This window comes from Lutra lutra, chromosome 14, assembly GCF_902655055.1.
Source record: "Lutra lutra chromosome 14, mLutLut1.2, whole genome shotgun sequence".
NCBI lineage: Eukaryota > Metazoa > Chordata > Mammalia > Carnivora > Mustelidae > Lutra > Lutra lutra.
Window position 1 is genome coordinate 52640934 of NC_062291.1, and position 19222 is coordinate 52660155.

Genomic DNA, 19222 nt, shown 5'->3' on the forward strand with positions numbered 1-19222 from the left:
AGCAGCATACCCAAAGGATGAGGGATGCCGAGCCCATTTTATTCCACAACATCCAATCAGTATGGTTTTGTTGATAGAAACATTCCAGTTTCAACTTTCAGTATTCCCATAGACCCAAGGAACACAGAGGAAATTTCACTGTAATCTACAAAAGCAATCAAGTCATTGGACCATCTCCACTGCAGAGTTTCGAACTAATGAAAGCCATTTCTCTTTGGAGAGCTGGGATGATTTTAGAGCTTTCAGGGTCTAGAACTAACCCAGAATATAAGGAGAGCTGGGGCCTTATTTACCTTGCACACTTAACGTGTTGCTAGTGCCTAGAAGCCCAGCATAGAGCAGGCACCGAACACACAGAGTGAAAGTTGGTCAGTGAATGACTTGGAACAACAGAGTTCTCTGAGTCTGGTTCCATTCTGGTTTGAGGGAAACCCATAGCACCTTTATGCAAATTATTCTGGTATTCCTTCTGCAGGATTTGCAATCTGAAAACATAACAGAAAAGGGAAACGTTGGCTCAAACTTATACTTCGAAGACTATTGTAGCTGCCCCAGGACTTGTTGACTGTAATACCAGCATTCGATCACGGTTGAAGGGAAAGAGGTCCATCCACCCAAAGCATGTACCTCAAAGTTATTTACAAAGTCATGCAGTACAATGGTTAAGAATTTGATCCTTGGGGTCAGATGTACATTCATATCTGAGCTCCACCATTAATAAGCTGCATTCTGAATATCTCTTAACCTCTGTTCCCTTGTGTTTGAAATCGAAGTAATAATGCACTCAAATCTTCTTGTTTTAAGAATTATATGCACCAACATATAAGAGGTACTAGCAGGATGCCTGGGTATAAGGAAATGCTGAAGAGATGGTTGGAAAGGGTGTAATGGAAACGTGCTGAATATTCCTTCATTCTGAGGTTCATTTTCATGTAATATTTTTATCGCTAAAAGCACTCAGATTTGATGATCACCAGTTTTTCTTTTAAAGTTTTTCTTTTGTGTCCCCCATAGGTCAGTGACCCTCTCAGAGAAGAATTCTGATATCTTCTAGCAATGTGCCACATGAACCCTGGCAAGAGTAGGGCTCATCACCATGGCGTTGGAAAGTCAGTTGTGCTCTGCTCATGAAGAGAATACATTTCACTATATGAAAGAATGTATGCAGTTTCTAGAAATACTTAGCTTGTTTCTGGGCCAAGGATCCTCATTTTTGTTATTCTCAGACTGCCTTTCCAAATAACTTTAATGAAAAGAACTCTTGACTTTTCCATATCTTGAAGATTCCAATCGCTTGTGTTATTCTAATCTCAACACATTCAAGAGCCTCCTGGACTCCCTGTTCCACTCAGGCATTTTCCTTCCTGTACTAAAGGAATCTTCCTTAGTCACAGAAAATACTTGTGCTTATTTGGTGAAATAAGTCATAAAATATAAAAGATGTGTTGCAGATAAAAACATTTAATTGGCTTAAAATGATTATTACACACATTAGCAATGTCATCCTAAGAGGTAGATTATTGGATGCAAGGAGGAAAGGAAGGGAAATGAGGCAAATATTTTAAAATTCATACCATGTACCAGAAGCCAGGATACCAGCATTTACTGGGCTTAACAGGTACCAACCTCTACACTAGCACTTTTATGCCCACTTTCTCTCATATAATCATCACACATATTCTTTGACCTGGTAAAGCAGATCCCTTTTTTCCAAAGGGGAAATCTTAGCAGAAAAGGGATAACCTGTCCAAGGTCCTTTATCCAAGAAGTGGTGAGTTCAGAACTTAAACTCCCAGATGAAGATTTGAAATCTAAGATTTCTCATGCTAGCATTTCACGTGCCCCACTGCTGACTTAAGCAGAGGATAGAGTCTTGACCTTCATAATTGGAAAGAGTAGGGGTGTGGGATACAATTTTTGACCAGTTTACAGCAACAGATACTATTATATATATATAGAAGGACAACTTCATTGCCCCTCTATACCACTGAGATAAAGATGCACCCCAACTTCTCGTTCAAATGAAGAATAAGCTAGATCTTGATCTTGCTTGAACCAGAAATCAACAGGTTTTAACAGAACTCTGAAATTTTGGAGTCTCCACTTATAATGGTTTTGGTGTGCTTGTATCGTGGGTCTAATGGCAGCTCAACTGTTTACACAGAGCAAGTTTTCCTTGCTCACTCACCATCATCTCCTAGCTCATGGCTTTTCCTCCAAAACCTTCTCTGGGTATTTTCATAAATAGGCTTCATAATCAGAAATATAAAGAGAATCACAGCAATGCTAATTCCACCCCCGGGACTGGTTCCTGAAGGCAAGTTTCAGACCCTTCACTTGCTTTTCAGACAAGAGTAGAAATAATTGGGCTGCACTAGGTCTATTTTTATGAAATTATTCTGAAGAACAGTCATTAGGTAGGGAAGATCCTACCTTCTCCATCTCCATGGGCCTGCTAAATGAGGACAGCAGTTTGTGAAAAGGTGGTTGTAAGCTTTTAAAACCACCACAGTTCATGCAGTAGTTGGTTTCTTACATATTTCAATGGGCATGACCTGGAAGCCCAAACTAAAAAGAAAAATACCCATCATTAGCTCTCATTTATTAACAGTTCTTCTCTACAATGTCCAGGACTAGGTGATGTGCTCAGGAAAAAAAAAAAAAAAAAAAAAAAAAAAAAAATATATATATATATATATATATATATATATATATGTATGTGTATATATATATATATGTATGTATGTATGTATATTACATATATAAATAAATTTGTACCATAAAAGCAAATGTCATGATTATTAAACCATGGGAGAGTCTGTCAGTTGGTGGGATATTTGTTTTTATGGTGGGTCCCCAGGGTGGCGGGCGGAGGTGGACCTGAGCAGCACCCGGTTTCCAAATTGAGCTCTGTCTCCCGAGATTTGCACTTACCTCAGTGTCTCTCACTTACACAAAGTGGTTTAGGATAACTGAAAATGTCCAGGCTAAAGACACTGTCTCTAATCCTGGTCCTGCTGGCAGAATTCACTCCATTTAAATAAATTCCCTCAACTCAAAACCATGTGGATAGGACTAGGTGATTTCTAAGTTTTTCCAGAAGCTTCAAATTCTAGAAGCTGCTTCTTCTACTCCCTTTACCTTATCTACACACAGGCTTCTTGGTCTCTTCCCCTTCCCATGGCAAATGCCACTGGAGGCAGGGGTGACTCTCTGAACTGGTCTGGTTGTCAGACTCCAGGACACAGAGGGGGCCATTTACACAATGAAGCAGGGTCACTGTAAGGGGAACGCTCACTTGGGAGTGGAATGCACTTAGAAGTGGCTTTCCTTTCTTGCTCTCAGGCATGCAGCTGGAGTGGGAAGTGGACCCCAGGCTTGGTTCCTGAGCTGCTCTACTTCCTCTTCTCTGCCAACAGCCAAGCCTGAGCCCATGCCCCCAAATGCAGCTTTGAGGCCATCTCAGGCACCGGGATGGAAATAACTGCATTTTTCCCATAGTCTCTCCTTCTGTCTCTCCCTGTCCTTCTGTTCCTGCGAAGCTGGCAGCTGGTGGACTGGGTGTGACTAGCTGGGAGGGAACTGAAACACTGGGCTCATACAGTCCTGTTGACTTTACTGGAGTTCTATGGACTGAGACTTCAAGCCTGAAACCAACTGCCAAACATGTGGTTTTGGCCATTTACTCTCCATGAGCTCCATTTGGGTGTGCTTTCCCAGAGAAAATTCCAGGGAGGATGGGAGATGGGGCTGGATAGGTGGGAGGCAGATGTTGTGAATTCCTTGGCTCTAACACTGCTGTCACCAAGAATAGTACAATTACCAGTAAGATGGTTTGGAGAACACTCTTTGATTCCAGAAACAAATATACACAACTTTATGAGAAGTTAGCTTAGACCTTAATTCATAGAGTTCACAAGAAATATAAGCTCTTACCACAAATGACATGACAAATATATGGCAAAAACCAATTCATCTGTCTGAATTTATTCCCATATAGCCTAGACCTCTATCTTTCTCAGAGTATCTCTAGTTTTATCCCTTTCTTTCCCCATCTGTTCCTCTCTCTCTCTCTCACACACACACGTACATGCACGCACGCATGCACACGCCCACTCTACCATGTGACCATGCAGATGTATCCCAGCATCACATGGAGAGGGACTAAGAATCTACTCTTTCCCAACAAGCCATCTGCAGCAGGAAGCCTCCTGAACCAGAGCCCAAAGGAGAACTAATATACTCTGTCTCAGTTTTCCCTCTCCGAAGCCCACACACATGCCCACCTCCTAACACACACAGCATCTAGTTTATCCACCCCAGCATTTTCCCACCCACTGGGAGCTCTGCACCTCAAACACATTACTGCAACGATGGGGAAGTGGATTCTCAAGGACATATCCTGGACTGAGAAAATGTGCGGGCAAGAGGCAGCTACCCTGTGTGTCCAGTGAGCGCACAGTGCCCTCCTCTCCGGCGAAGTCAAACTGAACATCTATCCAGCTTTTCCTAGAGGGCAGTGACCTATTGATAATGCAATTCTCTGGGTCCTTGGCCTCCCATCCTGTCCTGAGAATCCTGTCACTTCCACACCATTGACTGGAGTCTAAATGCTGCTTTGGGTACAGAAGAAAAGGAAATAAAGTTGAGAGAATATGCAGCAGCCATCTCCTCAGACAGTTACAAAAACTGAGCTGTAAGGATGATGTCTGGTTTCCCAGAGAAGAAAGGGGAAAGAGGAACGACAAAAACACTCAAGAGTCATCAAACTCCAGAGTTCTTTCCACAGTGATAACAAGTGCAGGCTACATCAAAGACTTTGCGCTTTTCCTAATACGCCCTGAGCAGCGCGCAAGCTGCTGCCATTAAGCGACTCTAATGTTTTCTAATGCACAAGCACATTTATAGTAATTAGACATGGGATACTTCTTTCTGTTCCAGAACCTTAATGCTGGAGCCTAGTAGAGGAAGTCTGGCTGAGTCTCCTCAGTTACAATGGCTACTCTCTTGTACCATCTCCTTTTTTAAGAGGCGGGGGTGTGACGTGGAGTAGAGTGTCAGGCTGGTGCCAAACCCAGGGTGGTCCCCATGGAGCCCAGAGAAGGAGAGCTGTGCCGGGGGCACCCTCTGCTCCATACCCTCTGCTCCATACAGCAGGGCAGAGCTGCAGTGAGGGAAAGGGAGGGAGGAGGAAAGATGGGAATAACTTTCCTTGGCGACTTTCCCATTTCCCCGCAGGGCAGACCAAAGGTGCTCAGTGACACTGCATTCCTTAGGACCGCAAGGGGTAAAGAAGTCCTTTCCGAAATGATCACGTGTGCTCCTTACCCCATCTGGCTTCCTCAGCCTCCAAGGCAAACACAAACACCTACGTCTCCCACATATAATTTGCTGCCCTAGCCAAGATTGTTCCCAAAGATTACATTTGATATCTATTGTAAAAATATTACATAGTCAGAATAAAATCTTCCTTCATGCAGAGTAGTATGCTGTGAAAAGTAAAATTCCTCTTCCGCACCCCCCCACCATGTGCCCTGGCCACAAGTAACCACACTGCACCGTTTATCTTATATCCTTCAAGAAGTGATTTATGCATATGCAATTGAATCTGTATATAATACTTTTAAAAATATTCACAGGGAATCACACAGAGCGTACTGTTTCATCACTTGCTTTTTTAACTTAATATATTTGGACATTTTTCCATGTCCATATACTCAGCAAATCTACTCAGCTCTAATTCATTCTTCATAAGAACTGAATATTGTTTGGGCAGACCATAATTTAATGAGTCCTCTCTTTAGTGGTCATTAGGTAACTTCCAGTTGCTTGTTATTACAAACCATGCTGCAGTTAAATTATTTGTACATATATCTTTGTGAACCTGAGCAAGCATATCTTAGAAGTGGAATCCTTGGCTTAAAAAGTATGCACGTTGTAAATTTAGACAGATGAAATCATATTGCTCTCTCAACAATAATAATGGAAAGTCGAATGTTGGCTTTTCCACATCCTTGCCAACAACACGCAGTATTCACCAGTAGCTGGAAGTTGTATTTTATTGTCTAACTAAATTTTCATTTCTTTAATTATGAAGAAAATTGGGAATATACCCACTCATTATAAATCCTCAGTGTGCATTTATAATGCCCTATTTAAACAAACACAGATACATACCCAGAAACACATTTCCTTCATGAATTTCTTATTCATATCCTTCGGTCATTTTCTTTTGGATTGTTCATTTACTCTTCTTGATCTGTAAGAATATATCCATATGTATATGAAATTACTATGTCTTTATCATATATATTCACATTTTTTTCCTACTTCATCCTTTGAATTGTTCATACTTGGTTTACAGTATGATTATAATACTGAAGTTTCCAAATTTTTTAAAACATAACATAACATCTGGGTTTTATGTCAGACCCCAAGTGCTACTCCACTCCAAATTCTTTTTTAAATTACTAGTATTTTCTTCCAACACTATTATTACTTAATTCTTTCAGTGTAAATGTTTTAATCGTTTGGAATTTATTTTGGTGTAAGACATGAGGTAAAGAACCAACTATATATTGTTCCCAAATACAATTTATTACATAATCGAATTTTGGTGTTTTAATTCCAAATACTAACCTACATGTCAAATTCAAAACATATGCAGGTTATTTCTAGACTCTAATCTGTTTTATTGATTTGCTACTTCTACCTTGATTATAAGCTGATTTAATTACTCTAACTTTATTATGCATTTCAATATCTGGTAGGGCTAGTCTTTCTCCCTAGCTTTTCTTTAATATGTTTTATTTTCAAGCTAGAAAAGTTGCAGGCAGATTCTCTCTTCAAGGATGGTGGCTTGGGTTTGCTTTGAGGGGTAAATGCTCCTGTTCTGTGAAAAAACACTTGAGAGGGTCCTAGGGATAGGCGATATTCACCCATAGCCGCCAGGGAACAACTAGAATGCAAACCCACATGCACTCTGTTCCATCTGAAGCCAAAGGTTCTATTTAGAAATGTAAATGGGGTAGATTTTTAAAAAAAGAGATCTAGGTTTCTACAGTTTATACAGCCAACAGAGAAATGTTTCTTCCTAAGTGTGGCATTTTAACGTCCCATTCATATACATGAGCACATGTGGCACAGAGATGGGATGGAAGAGCCAGCCTCAGAGAGAAGGCTGTGTGGGGTCCTGATGTCCCCTCACCCTCCCAGGCCACAGAGATCGTAAACAAGAACAGGGTGAGATTGGCACAGTCCGTCCTGGGCCTGGGCGCTTTATGACACAATTGGTGTCATAAACAGTGAAACACCCTGAATTAGGAAAATGTATGCTGTTAAACTTCAGAGTTCTGATGTATTCTAGAGCCTTCAAAGAAAATTGAAGGCTGCTTTTAAGGCAACAGTCCGGAGCCATGGAAACTTGATCAAGGTTAAAGGGCCCACAGCGACCAGAGAGCTAAACGCAAACAGGCTCATGAAGCGACTCACCTTGAAATAGCCACAGGCCCTAACCGATTACAACCAGGCACAGTTCCTCAGATTACCAAAAAGGGAAAATTCCACACATTCCCCATATTCCTTCACTCTGCTTGTAACTATGGCCCCTCACCACCTCACAGACAGTCTCTCGTTTGCTGTCCTGCCCACTGCTCCCTTGCAGTGTAGTCAATAAATTTGTATCTCCTTTGCTCTGCCTTGGGTGAGTCCTTTCACTGACCCTGCCACTCGCTGGCTTGCACCCAACTGGGTGGGTCGCCCCCACCTTGGGGGCCCCATCTGATCAAGAGAGACACCACAAAAACCTCATCCCTGTGGCCTCTTCTCTTTTAGGGAATGAATATTCCTATTCTCCTTGAAGGAGATGGGGAAACATGGATTTTGGGGTGCTTTAGGTTTTGGGAGTAAAAAAAGGTGTGCTTGAGAGCACGGCCCCAGGGTTGGTTAAGCAGCAAGGTGGGGGCTTCACTGGAAGGGGAGTTGGGGAAAGAGACACACCTTGTCGATGAGCTCATGGAGGGGCTTTGAAGGCTCCCATAACTAAAATTCTTTTTGCATTCTCTTTGCTGTTACTTCCTTTCGAAACCCCCAGACCTTCATAAAGCTTCAGACCATCTAACAGGCAATTATGGGGGGATTAAGGGACGTGACTGTGCCCACCTGGAGAAGAATAGTCAAGAGGCATCCAGCTACAGACGGACAAGATCCATGGAAACAGCGGGATTCAGAGGAGTCAGCAGGAAATGACCTGGCAGAGGACAGAGAGCAGCAGTTAGGTGTCTGAAGTGGCAACAACTCTGACCGATTTCTGTACTACAAGTGTTTCCCGGGGAATCCCAGAGAATACGTAAGTATTCTGGAATTTCTACAGGTAGTGAATTTGGTTACTAAGGGGGAAATGCGGGGCGCCTGGGTGGCTCAGTGGGTTGAGCATCTAACTCTTGATTTCAGCTCAGGTCATGATCTCAGGGTCCTGAGATTGAGCCCCTCTCCCCCAGTCAGCTGCAGAGCTCAGTGGGGAGTCTGCTTGAGATTCTCTCTCTCCCACTGCCCTGCCCCTTTTCCCACTCACAGGCCCTCTCCCTCTCAAAACAATATTGAAATTAAAAAAAAAAAAAAAAAACTAAGGGGAAATGTGGCCTCATATCTATTGACAAAGGGTCATTTCTGCAACAAATATTTGACTTTTTGTAACCCCTTAAGGTGAAGTATGCTTTTATTCACTAATTAAACTATGTTTTTCAGATAGGCCAGCTGGTGTCTCAGCCTTACCCAGCTGACACAGTTTTCAAATAGTCCAGTAAATCCTATCAAGGCGAGAAGATTCTCTATCCTAAACAAATGAACAAAAATTAAGACTTGACTTATCCAAGTAGTTACCCCAATCCTACTCTTAGCAGACTGAGGACTCTTGGTTGCAGCCTTTGCTGGTGAACAGGGACAGCCCCCGAAGGTGTACCTGGCCGCAATTTCCTCAGGGGTCTGGCCTGCGGAGGACTTTGCTCTTCCAGGTACTGCTAAATAAAAATAATTACAGAGGGGTGCCTGGGTGGCTCAGATGGTTAAGCGTCTGCCTTCGGCTGAGGTCATGACCCCAGGGTCCTGGGTTTGAGCCCCACATCGGGCTCCCTGCTCAGCGGGAAGCCTGCTTCTCCCTCTCCCTCTTCTGATGCTTGTGTTCCTTCTCTCACTATCTCTCTCTCTCTCTGTCATATAAATAAATAAAACCTTTAAAAAAAAAAGTAATTACAGAACTGAAGCTCATCTGAGCCCACTACCCTTTCCCTCCGATCTCCCAACCTAGGTGAGCAGATCTACCCCTCCAGCCTTCCTTGGCGCCCTTAGACTGCCTTTTGAGTCTTTGTGTTTCAATACAAGTTTCCTTTGATATTCCTTTGAATTCAATTTAAACCAGATATAAATTTGGATGTGGGGATATACCTGTATCCCCCTACAGACAACTTTAAATGTGATTTTCACTTACGGCTATGCAGTCTTTAAGCAGTCATGGAAGACCATCTTTTGACTCAGGTGCCACTGGTCCTTATGAGTTCACTGATCTATTTGATATGCATTTATGAGCATGTATCTATTGTATTCACAACCCTATGCCATGGATAATAGAGATGTAGATGATAATATTAGCTTCTATTTCAAGAGTATTTTTTAAAAAATAATTTCCAAATGCATTACCTCCTCTAATCCTAAATAGAAGAATTGTCTGTGCCTTGAAAGATATGTAGACTCCTGGGGAACAATATATTCCACACCAATGCAAAAATATAATGAACTTTATACTTTATGTCATGTTTTATAAAATAACAAAATTAACATGAGGTCAGCTTACCCTTAGAAGGATTCTTGGAGAGAGCTGACTCAGAGTAGTTTGTGCAGGTTTTTTTTCTTTTAATCTTGGGATGAGCATGAGTGGATTTTTTTGGGTGGTGGGGGATGGAGGGGCACAGGGAGAGGGAGAGAGAATCCCAAGTAGGCCCCATACCCAGCGTGGAGCCTGACACAGGGTTTAATCCCATGACTCAGAGATCATGACCTGAGCTGAGATCAAGAGTCGGACACTCAACTGACTGAGCTACCCAGGTGCTCTGAACATGAATGAATTTTTTTTAATTTATTCATTTTTTAAAAAAGATTTTATTCATTTATTTGACAGAGAGAGAGAGAGAAAGAGAGCAAGAGAAGCATGGGGAGTGAGAGAGGGAGAAGGAGGCTTGCCACTGAGCAGGAAGCCCAATGCAGGGCTCAATCCCTGGACCCTAGGATCATGACCTGAGCCGAAGGCAGATGCCCAGTCACTGAGCCACCCATGGGCCCCTAAAATTTATTTTTCATATAATAACAGTACAGAAATTTTGGAAAATGAAGACTAAAACACCCCTATCCTAAGTGATATTATTAGCATGTATATGAAAATGAAAATAATGGCATGGAAGCATGTACTGGAGTGTTTCTTTCCATTAATTTTTTTAATATGCTACCTATCTGTATCTACATATACATTTTAACTAACATTAGGGTGCAAATACTTATATGCTACTGCAAGTGTTCATAACCACCATTTTAATATTTTTATCCTATTACAACCAGTGAATATATGACAAAGTATCATATAACCATTGCTATTACTAGAACTACAAAGTTTTCCAACTTCTCAACTATTCTGACCAAAGTAGTCTTCCCATATCATTGTTTCTTTAAGATAGTTATCCACAGGAAACTTATTTTAAACAAATCTGTCTTAAGTTTGAACTTTCTTGCTGAAACTATGGTAAATTCTTGCAAAACTAAGATGATTAAAACCCTAAAGATTTTTGTTGCATCTCTTACTTATTTAAATCTATGTTCCTTTTTGAGTGACTAATCCTTCCCTATAATTATTTCCTGACCGCTTTGTTCCTCTCAAGGTAAACAACATATTTTTCTGTCAACTTTTTGTTACACAAATGCAGAACCATTAACATCAACAAAACAATCTAAAATAAAAGTTGTACTTTCTTTAAGAACAAAACAGTAAACACACACACACACACACACACACACAGGTCAGTAGATATCAAGTGTTCTCTGTGGCTTGAATTAAAGAGTAAACCATCTTGGACCTGTGGAATCACTCCAGCACACTTAAGATAAATTTAGGAATAAACCTTCTTCAGTAATACAGTGGATTATTTGTTTCAGCTTCTATTTATTTTCTTTTTCCCCCCAAACCTGTTTGCTTGAGAACAAGAAATGTTCCCGATTTCCCACCTGCCTCACACCATTCTGCTATTCCTTTAATTAGTCCTCTTGAAATCACCTTTTCCATTCCTCCCACATTGTTCTAATTCTATGCACTGATCCCGCCCTTGAGCAGTTCACAGGGCTTGCTAGCATCCATTGGTGGTAGATTATACAAGGGAAAGCAAATCCACATGTCTATTACATTTAAAGGTTCACATCCAGAAATGTTTACTGTGGATTCTCTGCAATAACTCCTAGACACTTTTTTCTTACAGGGAATTTCAGTGCAGATCATTTGAAAAGTGGAAACGCGTGCACTTATGGTAGAAACAAAAGCTGCAGGACCAAATCCCTCCAGCCAGAAAAAAGAAAAGATCCACAGGACACATGCATTTCCAAAGGCCTCAGTGTAAATTTCAACACGTCAGATATAACTAGGAGAACTTCATAAGATTGCTTAGCTATTTAAGCCCTATATACAAAGAATATTGGGAAAATTACAAACAAACAAAAAAAATGTTAAGGTCTTTTTATGTTTAATGTTGTTTCTAAAGAAATATGTCTTCATTATACAAATTCAAAATTCACTGAAAGCACAAAGAAGAAAATAAAATCCACCAGGGATAATTTAATCCTTTATGTCCAGAGGACCATACTGTTCAAATGATAGGATTTTTTTTTTTAATAAAATTGGAATCATGCTCCACATCATGATCTCCAGTCATGCTTTTTTCAATTAACAGTATACCGGGAATAATTTTCTATGTTATTGGTGTTCTAAAACACTTTTGTCTTATTCTGTAGATGAATATACCAAGATTAGCTAATTCTTGTTTTTTTTTTAGCTGTTGTGGGTTTTTTTTTCTACTATAAGTAACTATAACTGTGACTTCACATAAATTTTTTGTACATTTCTTATTATTTCCTTAGGAGATTTTTTTTTAGAAAAACTAGTTTCACTGATCAAAAAATACAAACAATTGTAGAGATTTTTAATAAATGTTGCAAGTTGCCCATGAAGGACATTCCCTTCTTTTAATCTATGAAAATGTACTATAAATACTCTTTTCTACTTTTAAATTTTTAAAAATCAAGTGTGATATCGTTAACCAACTTCTAAAATAATTAAAGTGGGCCTATGTATCCATCCTTTAGTCCCTTCACACATTTAATCCTTTTATTTCTGCAAAAATTTTGTAACCAGAAAAATGGCATTTTGTCCCACCCTGCTAGTACCTAGAAGATGACCATGGTTCCTTTCAACCTTATTCCTTAACCCCTTCAATCAAAGCTTTCCCAGAAAAAGACTCTTAAGATTGAAATAGAAAATTACTACTTCTGATTGAAAAAATAACTATAAAGACTTTGAGACTCCAAGGTGGTCCCCTAATGTTCTAACAGTCCAGCACCCTTCCCTCTCTTGATCTATTCAATGTTTTTGGTGGGGGTGGGGGGCGGGAGTAACAACAGCTGCCTCATTTCATCTGTTTACAGTAAAGCTGCCAGTTAGCATCTTGCTCCTGTCACAGTAAGTCATTCATCCCTTCAATAATTATTGAGCACCTTCTTTGCACTATGCACTAATCTAAGATCTTGAAATTCAGCAGTGAGCAAAAGTGAAAATGTTCCTGTTTTCCTGGAGCTTAGGTCTGTGATGGGGAGAAACTTAACATGTCTGACTTCACATTGCTTCTGTTTCCCTTGGTGCTGGGACCTACAGCTTAGAAGCTTCTGATGGGCCCTCCACCTCCACGTAGGCATGTTAATCACTGAAGGAATTTTGCTTACAGCCAAGATTTGTAAAAGCTGCTGTTTTGCCCTAAACCTTCCTCTCTTGGGGAGAGAAGGAAATACATACAGATACGACTATGTTATGTCTAAGATTTTACAGGAACAACATGACCAGATCCCTGTACCCAAAGATCAGCTGACCAAGGAAGTCACGTGACCTTCCTCGGACGTCGACAGACGTCAGTCACCTATTGACTCAATCCTCTCCCACTTCTCCTTTTTGCTGACATTGAAGAAGCTTTAGTTTCATGCTGAGGGGAAATGGTTTTGGGGGAAAATAGTCTCCAATCTCCTTGGTGTGCTGGCTTTCCACACAAAGTCACTTTCCTACCCCAACATCTTGCCTCTCGACTTACTGGCCTGTTGTGTTGCAAGCAGAGGAGCTTGGACTGGTTCTAGACCCTAGTTGGAAGAGTTGGTCAAGTTAGACTAAATGGAGTTGCTTTCTAGAATTTTATATGTAAACAGTGAGAAAAATATGTTTTCTTTCCCCCTTGATTGAGAGCTATAAAGGTACTATTTTTTAATTAATTAACTAATTAATTAATTAATTTTAAGCTCTATGTCCAACATGGGGCTTGAACTCACCACCCCAACATCAAGAGGCCCATGTTCTACTGACTAAACCAATCAGGTGCCCCTAAAGATACTATTGGAGAGCTCCCAGAAGCCATGTCCTCTGCTATGTGAGGACACTAGAAGAATGAAGCCAAGAAGTACTGTAGAAGCTGAGAAAAAAATCTGGAGAGTCACAGTTCCGGGGCTATTTATCATCCCCAGCCATAACCCTATGTTTCCTGGTTACAAGAGACCTTATAACATGCCCCCTGCCTTTTTGTCCTTAACCTATTTGTCTAACACAGACTCTGGTCCCACGTCTTAGAAGATGGGATCTGGAAGGGCTAAAAAGCCAGCAGCAGAAGAGGAGATGCTAAGCTTGTATCTATGTGTTTCTTTTTCCTTTGCTTCTGGAGTACTTTAAGTATTTCACCTCCCCCCACATTTCGTTCATTTAACAAACATTTTTTCAGCAATGACTGTGCATCAGGTAGTCTTCTAGGGACTACGGATGCTGTGGTAAATAATACGTATGGAAATTCCTATCCTTACAGATTTCAGTTTCCAGTGGAGCCAGCTAGACAATAATTAAACTAAGAAAGAGAGTGGTGACACCAAATTTATGAGCAGGAAAGGAGAATCAAGTGCTGAAGAAGGGGAGGTAAGGGATTGTTATTTTATGTAGAACAGTCTGGGAGGGTCTTGCTTTTAAGGAGTGGAGGGTGGAGTGGAGGAGACCAGAAGGCCAGGCGGGAACAAATAAACTGGGGGAGTTGAGGTAGTGTGATTAGGAAATAGAGAGGAGCAGCTCGGAAATGCCTTGACCCCACACAGATAAGTCAGCTCTTAGTGCCCAGTCGCTGGGAATAGTCTTGACTCTAAGACCAGAACTAATTTGAAATAAGAAGGAAAGTGAAGAGAAACAGAAAAAGGTGTTAAAGGATATCACAGACTTAGTTTGCCCTGTTCTTTTAATAAAGAGATGAAATGTTGTAATGAAGGATGGAGTGTCAAAATTATCCTTTTGAGCATACTTAATAAGGGATCCCCATCTAAGTCAGCCCTGGTGTCCAATCTACCTATACCCACCATTGTTCTTGCCTGAAGAGTCATGAGGGGGGGATCAGATTGAAATCTAGAGCAGGGAATCCTCAGCTGAGATGCCAGGAGACACTAATGCCATAAAATTAGGCAACAACCACAACTCTAGGGACAGACAGACACTTTTAGTACACACATATATACAACAACCATCTACCATACACATATATATACACACACACACACACACACACACACACACACCTATATATATATATATATATACACACACACACACACATCTATTATATATACAAACATCTATTTTATATATGTACACACACACACATACACACACACACATACACGCTATCACTGAGACCCAAGATAAATTGAAATGAGGCTCCTTTCTCTGTCAAGGAGAAACGATACCACTATTAGCTAAAACCTCAACCTCCTCTCTTTAAAAGAAAAAGTAAGTCATGAACGTGCGGAGGATTGCTGCCCTTCTAAATCAGGGACCCTCCCCTTCTCTATATCACTTGTTTGTGAAACAGACAGGAGATCAAATTAAGGGGCTCAGAAAAGCGATAGAAGATCACCTGGATTTAAAACCCAAGAATCTCAGAACTAGTGTCTTGTGGGCCTACGGACCCCAGAGAAGCAAGCCTGGGAGATTGGCTCATCAGAGAATCACAAACACCTTGAAAGGTAACCTACCCCCTCCTCTTCCCACCTGGATCCCCCCTCTATTCAGAGGCACCCAATCCACTTTTATTCTGCCATCTCATGCTTGGCCTTCCTTTCCTCACTTATAAAATATTATAAAGGTTAGGTCAGATTTTCATCAAAGTCCCCTCAGTGTAAATTCATCCAGTCCTCAGTGTTAGGAACCAAAGGATCACCCGGGCAAGGACAACTACACTTCACAAATGCTCACTAAGTCACATGCTTGGCATCGATCCCAAGGGGATGAGACAAGTAGTATAAAACTTCTGTCCCCAAAGGGCTCTCTCTAGTCTGTAAACAATGCTTTTAAGAAAGTTTTCTACTTAATTTGAAGGTTTTATATAGTTAGAACACAATCCAGTCTCCTTAAGAAAAAAAAAAAAAAAGATCCTTTAGTTAGAAGAAAGAGGAACCATTTTTTAACAGTACTGGGAAATTCTGTGGTAATAAAGGCTGTACTAAGTTATAAACTACCAGTTCCTTCTGTGACGGCCTTTGTGGAAAAGGTACTAGGAAATCCAGGGCCAAGCTACAAATAGCCCCAACCACAGAGGCTTAGAAAGGGACCAACGACAGTTCCCCACAATATGACTAACTGGGACTGACCCTGAGCAGAAGTCTAAGGAGCCATGCAGGAGAGCAGTAACCTGTGGGGGAGGGAGAACTGACTGAGACCTCAGTGCGCCATCACCCCACACCCAGACCTTTGTCTGGGATTCCTCTCAGATCTACTTGTGGCGGTTACTGTTTCTAAGTAGAGGGTCCATTTCAAGAGCCTCATTCTGTTCCTTTTACAGATAACTAACATTTCTATAAGAAGTACATCCCTAGCCCTCTCCAACATTCCCCTCTTATACAAGCCTAACTGGCAGACCTCAGGTTACCCCACAGACTCATGAGTTCCCTGAGAAAGGGAATGGCTGTGCTCTGATGAGCTTAGCCCTTCATCTCCTTCCTGCATCATGAAGCCCCAGGGGATGAGAAAGCGTGGTGATTCCCAAGTCTGCAGAGACCTGCTCGGAAGACTGAGGGCAGGGCCCAGGCACCTACATGGGGTACGCACGCAAAATTCCACACACGGGGAACTGAGAGTGACCTCGCTAACTGGTCACGGACTCACAGCCCAGGATGCCTCAGAAACCACAAGCCAAGATCCCTGGGTTCCAGCCCAGCGGTCACCGTTAACTGTATGGCCTTAGGGAAAGCACCTTTGAGAAGGAGCCTCTGCTTCAGTTTTCTAAAGAAGGGATTTAAACCTCTTCCTGGCCACTTACACTTTTGTGGTATTTGGCATTTGAAGGTAACACCTTAATGGGACCAGGACTGTAGCGGGGAAATACCACACTCGGGCACAGTTCCAGGCAGGCATTTACAGCAGACGGAGGGAGAGGGAACTTGCAGGCAGGAGCTGAGCCGGCCATCGGATCTGCACTGCCACAGCATCCTGCGCTGTCCGAAAGTTCTCGAATCCCTTCAGCTTCTGGATGTGCGGTAGGGTTATCCCTGATGAAGGATTAAAGGAACTTGTTTGGGATACCGTGCCACCTTGGACAATCTCTTTGTAAGTTATAAAACACTACAGCAACGTCAGCTGGCTTATTATTACTCTTATTATTGTCTTCAGATGAGGTGTTGGGCTACTCACCTGGCAGGTACGAGTAGTTTAGACTAAATCTGTCTTCATTGCTGAGGTCAATCCCCAAACCCTAACCACTCTCTCTCTCTTTTTTTTTTTATTTTATTTAATTATTTGACAGAGGGGGAGAGAGATCACAAGCAGGCAGAGAGGCAGATAGAGAAAGAGGGGGAAGCAGGCTTCCTGCTGAGCAGAGAGCCCGATGCGGGGCTCAATCCCAGGACCCTGAGATCATGACCTGAGCCGGAAGCAGAGGCTTAACCCACTTAACCCCCCTAACCACTCTCTTAAGGTGAATTACTCTTGTGTGTCATTTTCATACTAGAAGGATATTGGTGGACGCCAATGAGAGCTTAGAACAATAATTTGTTCCAGTGCTCATTGTGCTTTGTTGACCTCAGATGGACATTAATGAACAAGTGTTAATTTCATTCCAACTTGTAGAACAAGTGGAACAATAAAAGCAGTGGGACCCTGTTCTATAAACTTGGCACGTCTCATTATTTAGAAACTGCCTGAAGAAAATTCTAGGAAGAAGCTTGGTTTATTCGTAAGAACTGATGTGTTCACTTCTATTTTTCTCCTAGTTTATGGCACTTCTCAATATGTTGGTAAATTATCTGATTTAATGCTCTGAAATTCCATGTGGGTAAAATGGGATTAATAAATCATAACCGAAATCATCATTAGTGAACTCCCTAACAACCCCAGATTAGTCTTCGGTTTCCAGGTTTTTCCTAATGCTCCAAAATAAAAAGTTCAGCAACATATCAGTGTAACTGGTCATACTAATGTCCTCTGCTATGTTATCCCATCCTCAAGAGAATATGCTAAGAAAGGAATTGATTATAATCAGAATTATATGCCACCATAGCTCAGCTGTCCTCTTATACTAACCTCTAGTCCTAAAATAATGCCTCCTATTTTTAAAATGTGGTTGGTATTTTTAAACAAAACATAGAGCAGCAGTAAGATGACAAGATGAACCAAGACCAAAATGAATGAATAATTCTTCTATCTCAAACAATAGTCATAAGTCAGGACATGCAGACTGTTGCCGTGTCTCAAAAACACTGCACATCTTAGTGACGGAAGAATCTAATAATTACCTAAATGTTTGATGTGGGGGCGCCTGGGTGGCTCAGTGGGTTAAGCCTCTGCCTTCGGCTCAGGTCATGATCTCAGGGTCCTGGGATTGAGCCCCACATCGGGCTCTCTGCTCAGCAGGGAGCGTGCTTCCTCCTCTCTCTCTCTCTCTGCCTACTTGTGATCTCTCTCTGTCAAATAAATAAATGAAATCTTTTTTAAAAATTCTGAAAAGAAAGAAAGAAAGAAAGAAATGTTTGATGTGTACAACGTACTAAACTTCCAGATCATGGCTGAATTTCCCCTCCTTTTAGTCAAAATGTATTGGACTCATGTACACCTTGGCAAAGGCAGATAGGGAAGGGTAACGAATGTAACTATAATATAATAATTAATCAAGTCATTTTAGAACACAAATTATAGTTGACGAGAAGGAGACATCCATGTCAGCAATGGTTGACTCGACTTGTACAGAAACTGCTCTAGGAACAGCCCTAACACTTAAAATTATAGTTGACGAGAAGGAGACATCCATGTCAGCAATGGTTGACTCGACTTGTACAGAAACTGCTCTAGGAACAGCCCTAACACTTAAAATGCTGCATGAAATCTTTTTAAACCCTTTTTAATTCACGGCTGAGTCAGTGGGGAAAGAAGTATGTAAGAGTTAAAAGGCAGGCATTAGCTTACCATTAACCCTAGGAGGTTTGGAACCTGGGAATTAACAGACCTAAGGGAGACCGGAAACAAATCTGTGAAAACAAGGGGAGAAGTCAGTCAGAGACTAACTGAAGCTGATACTCCTTCCCCTACCAAAGATTTTCACCCTTGAGGGAGACAATAAGAATACATGACTCTCTCGATCTTGGTTGTGGAAGGAGATGGGAAAAAGGCTCCCCTTAGAATTCCAAGCTATGGAAGCAATCTAAGTGCCCATCAATAGATGAATAGATAAAGATGTGATATATACATAAAATGGAATATTATTCAGCCATTAAAAAAAAATGAGATCTTGCCACTTGCGACATCGTGGATGGACCTAGAGGGTATTACGCTAAGTGAAATAAACCAGAGAGATACAGACAAATACTGTATGATACCACTTACACGTGGAATCTAAAAAATAAAACAGACAAAGCAGAA

General features: G+C 41.3%; 1 long non-coding RNA gene across 1 annotated transcript; it reads right to left on the bottom strand.

Annotated features, from left to right (window-relative positions):
* Window positions 1-2497: 2497 nt before the first annotated feature.
* LOC125085254 (uncharacterized) lies at window positions 2498-18831 on the bottom strand. Its single transcript, XR_007122831.1, has 3 exons — window positions 18770-18831; window positions 8161-8248; window positions 2498-2568 (listed from the first exon to the last, which is right to left on the bottom strand). It is a non-coding gene; the product is annotated as an uncharacterized LOC125085254 (long non-coding RNA).
* Window positions 18832-19222: the final 391 nt, after the last annotated feature.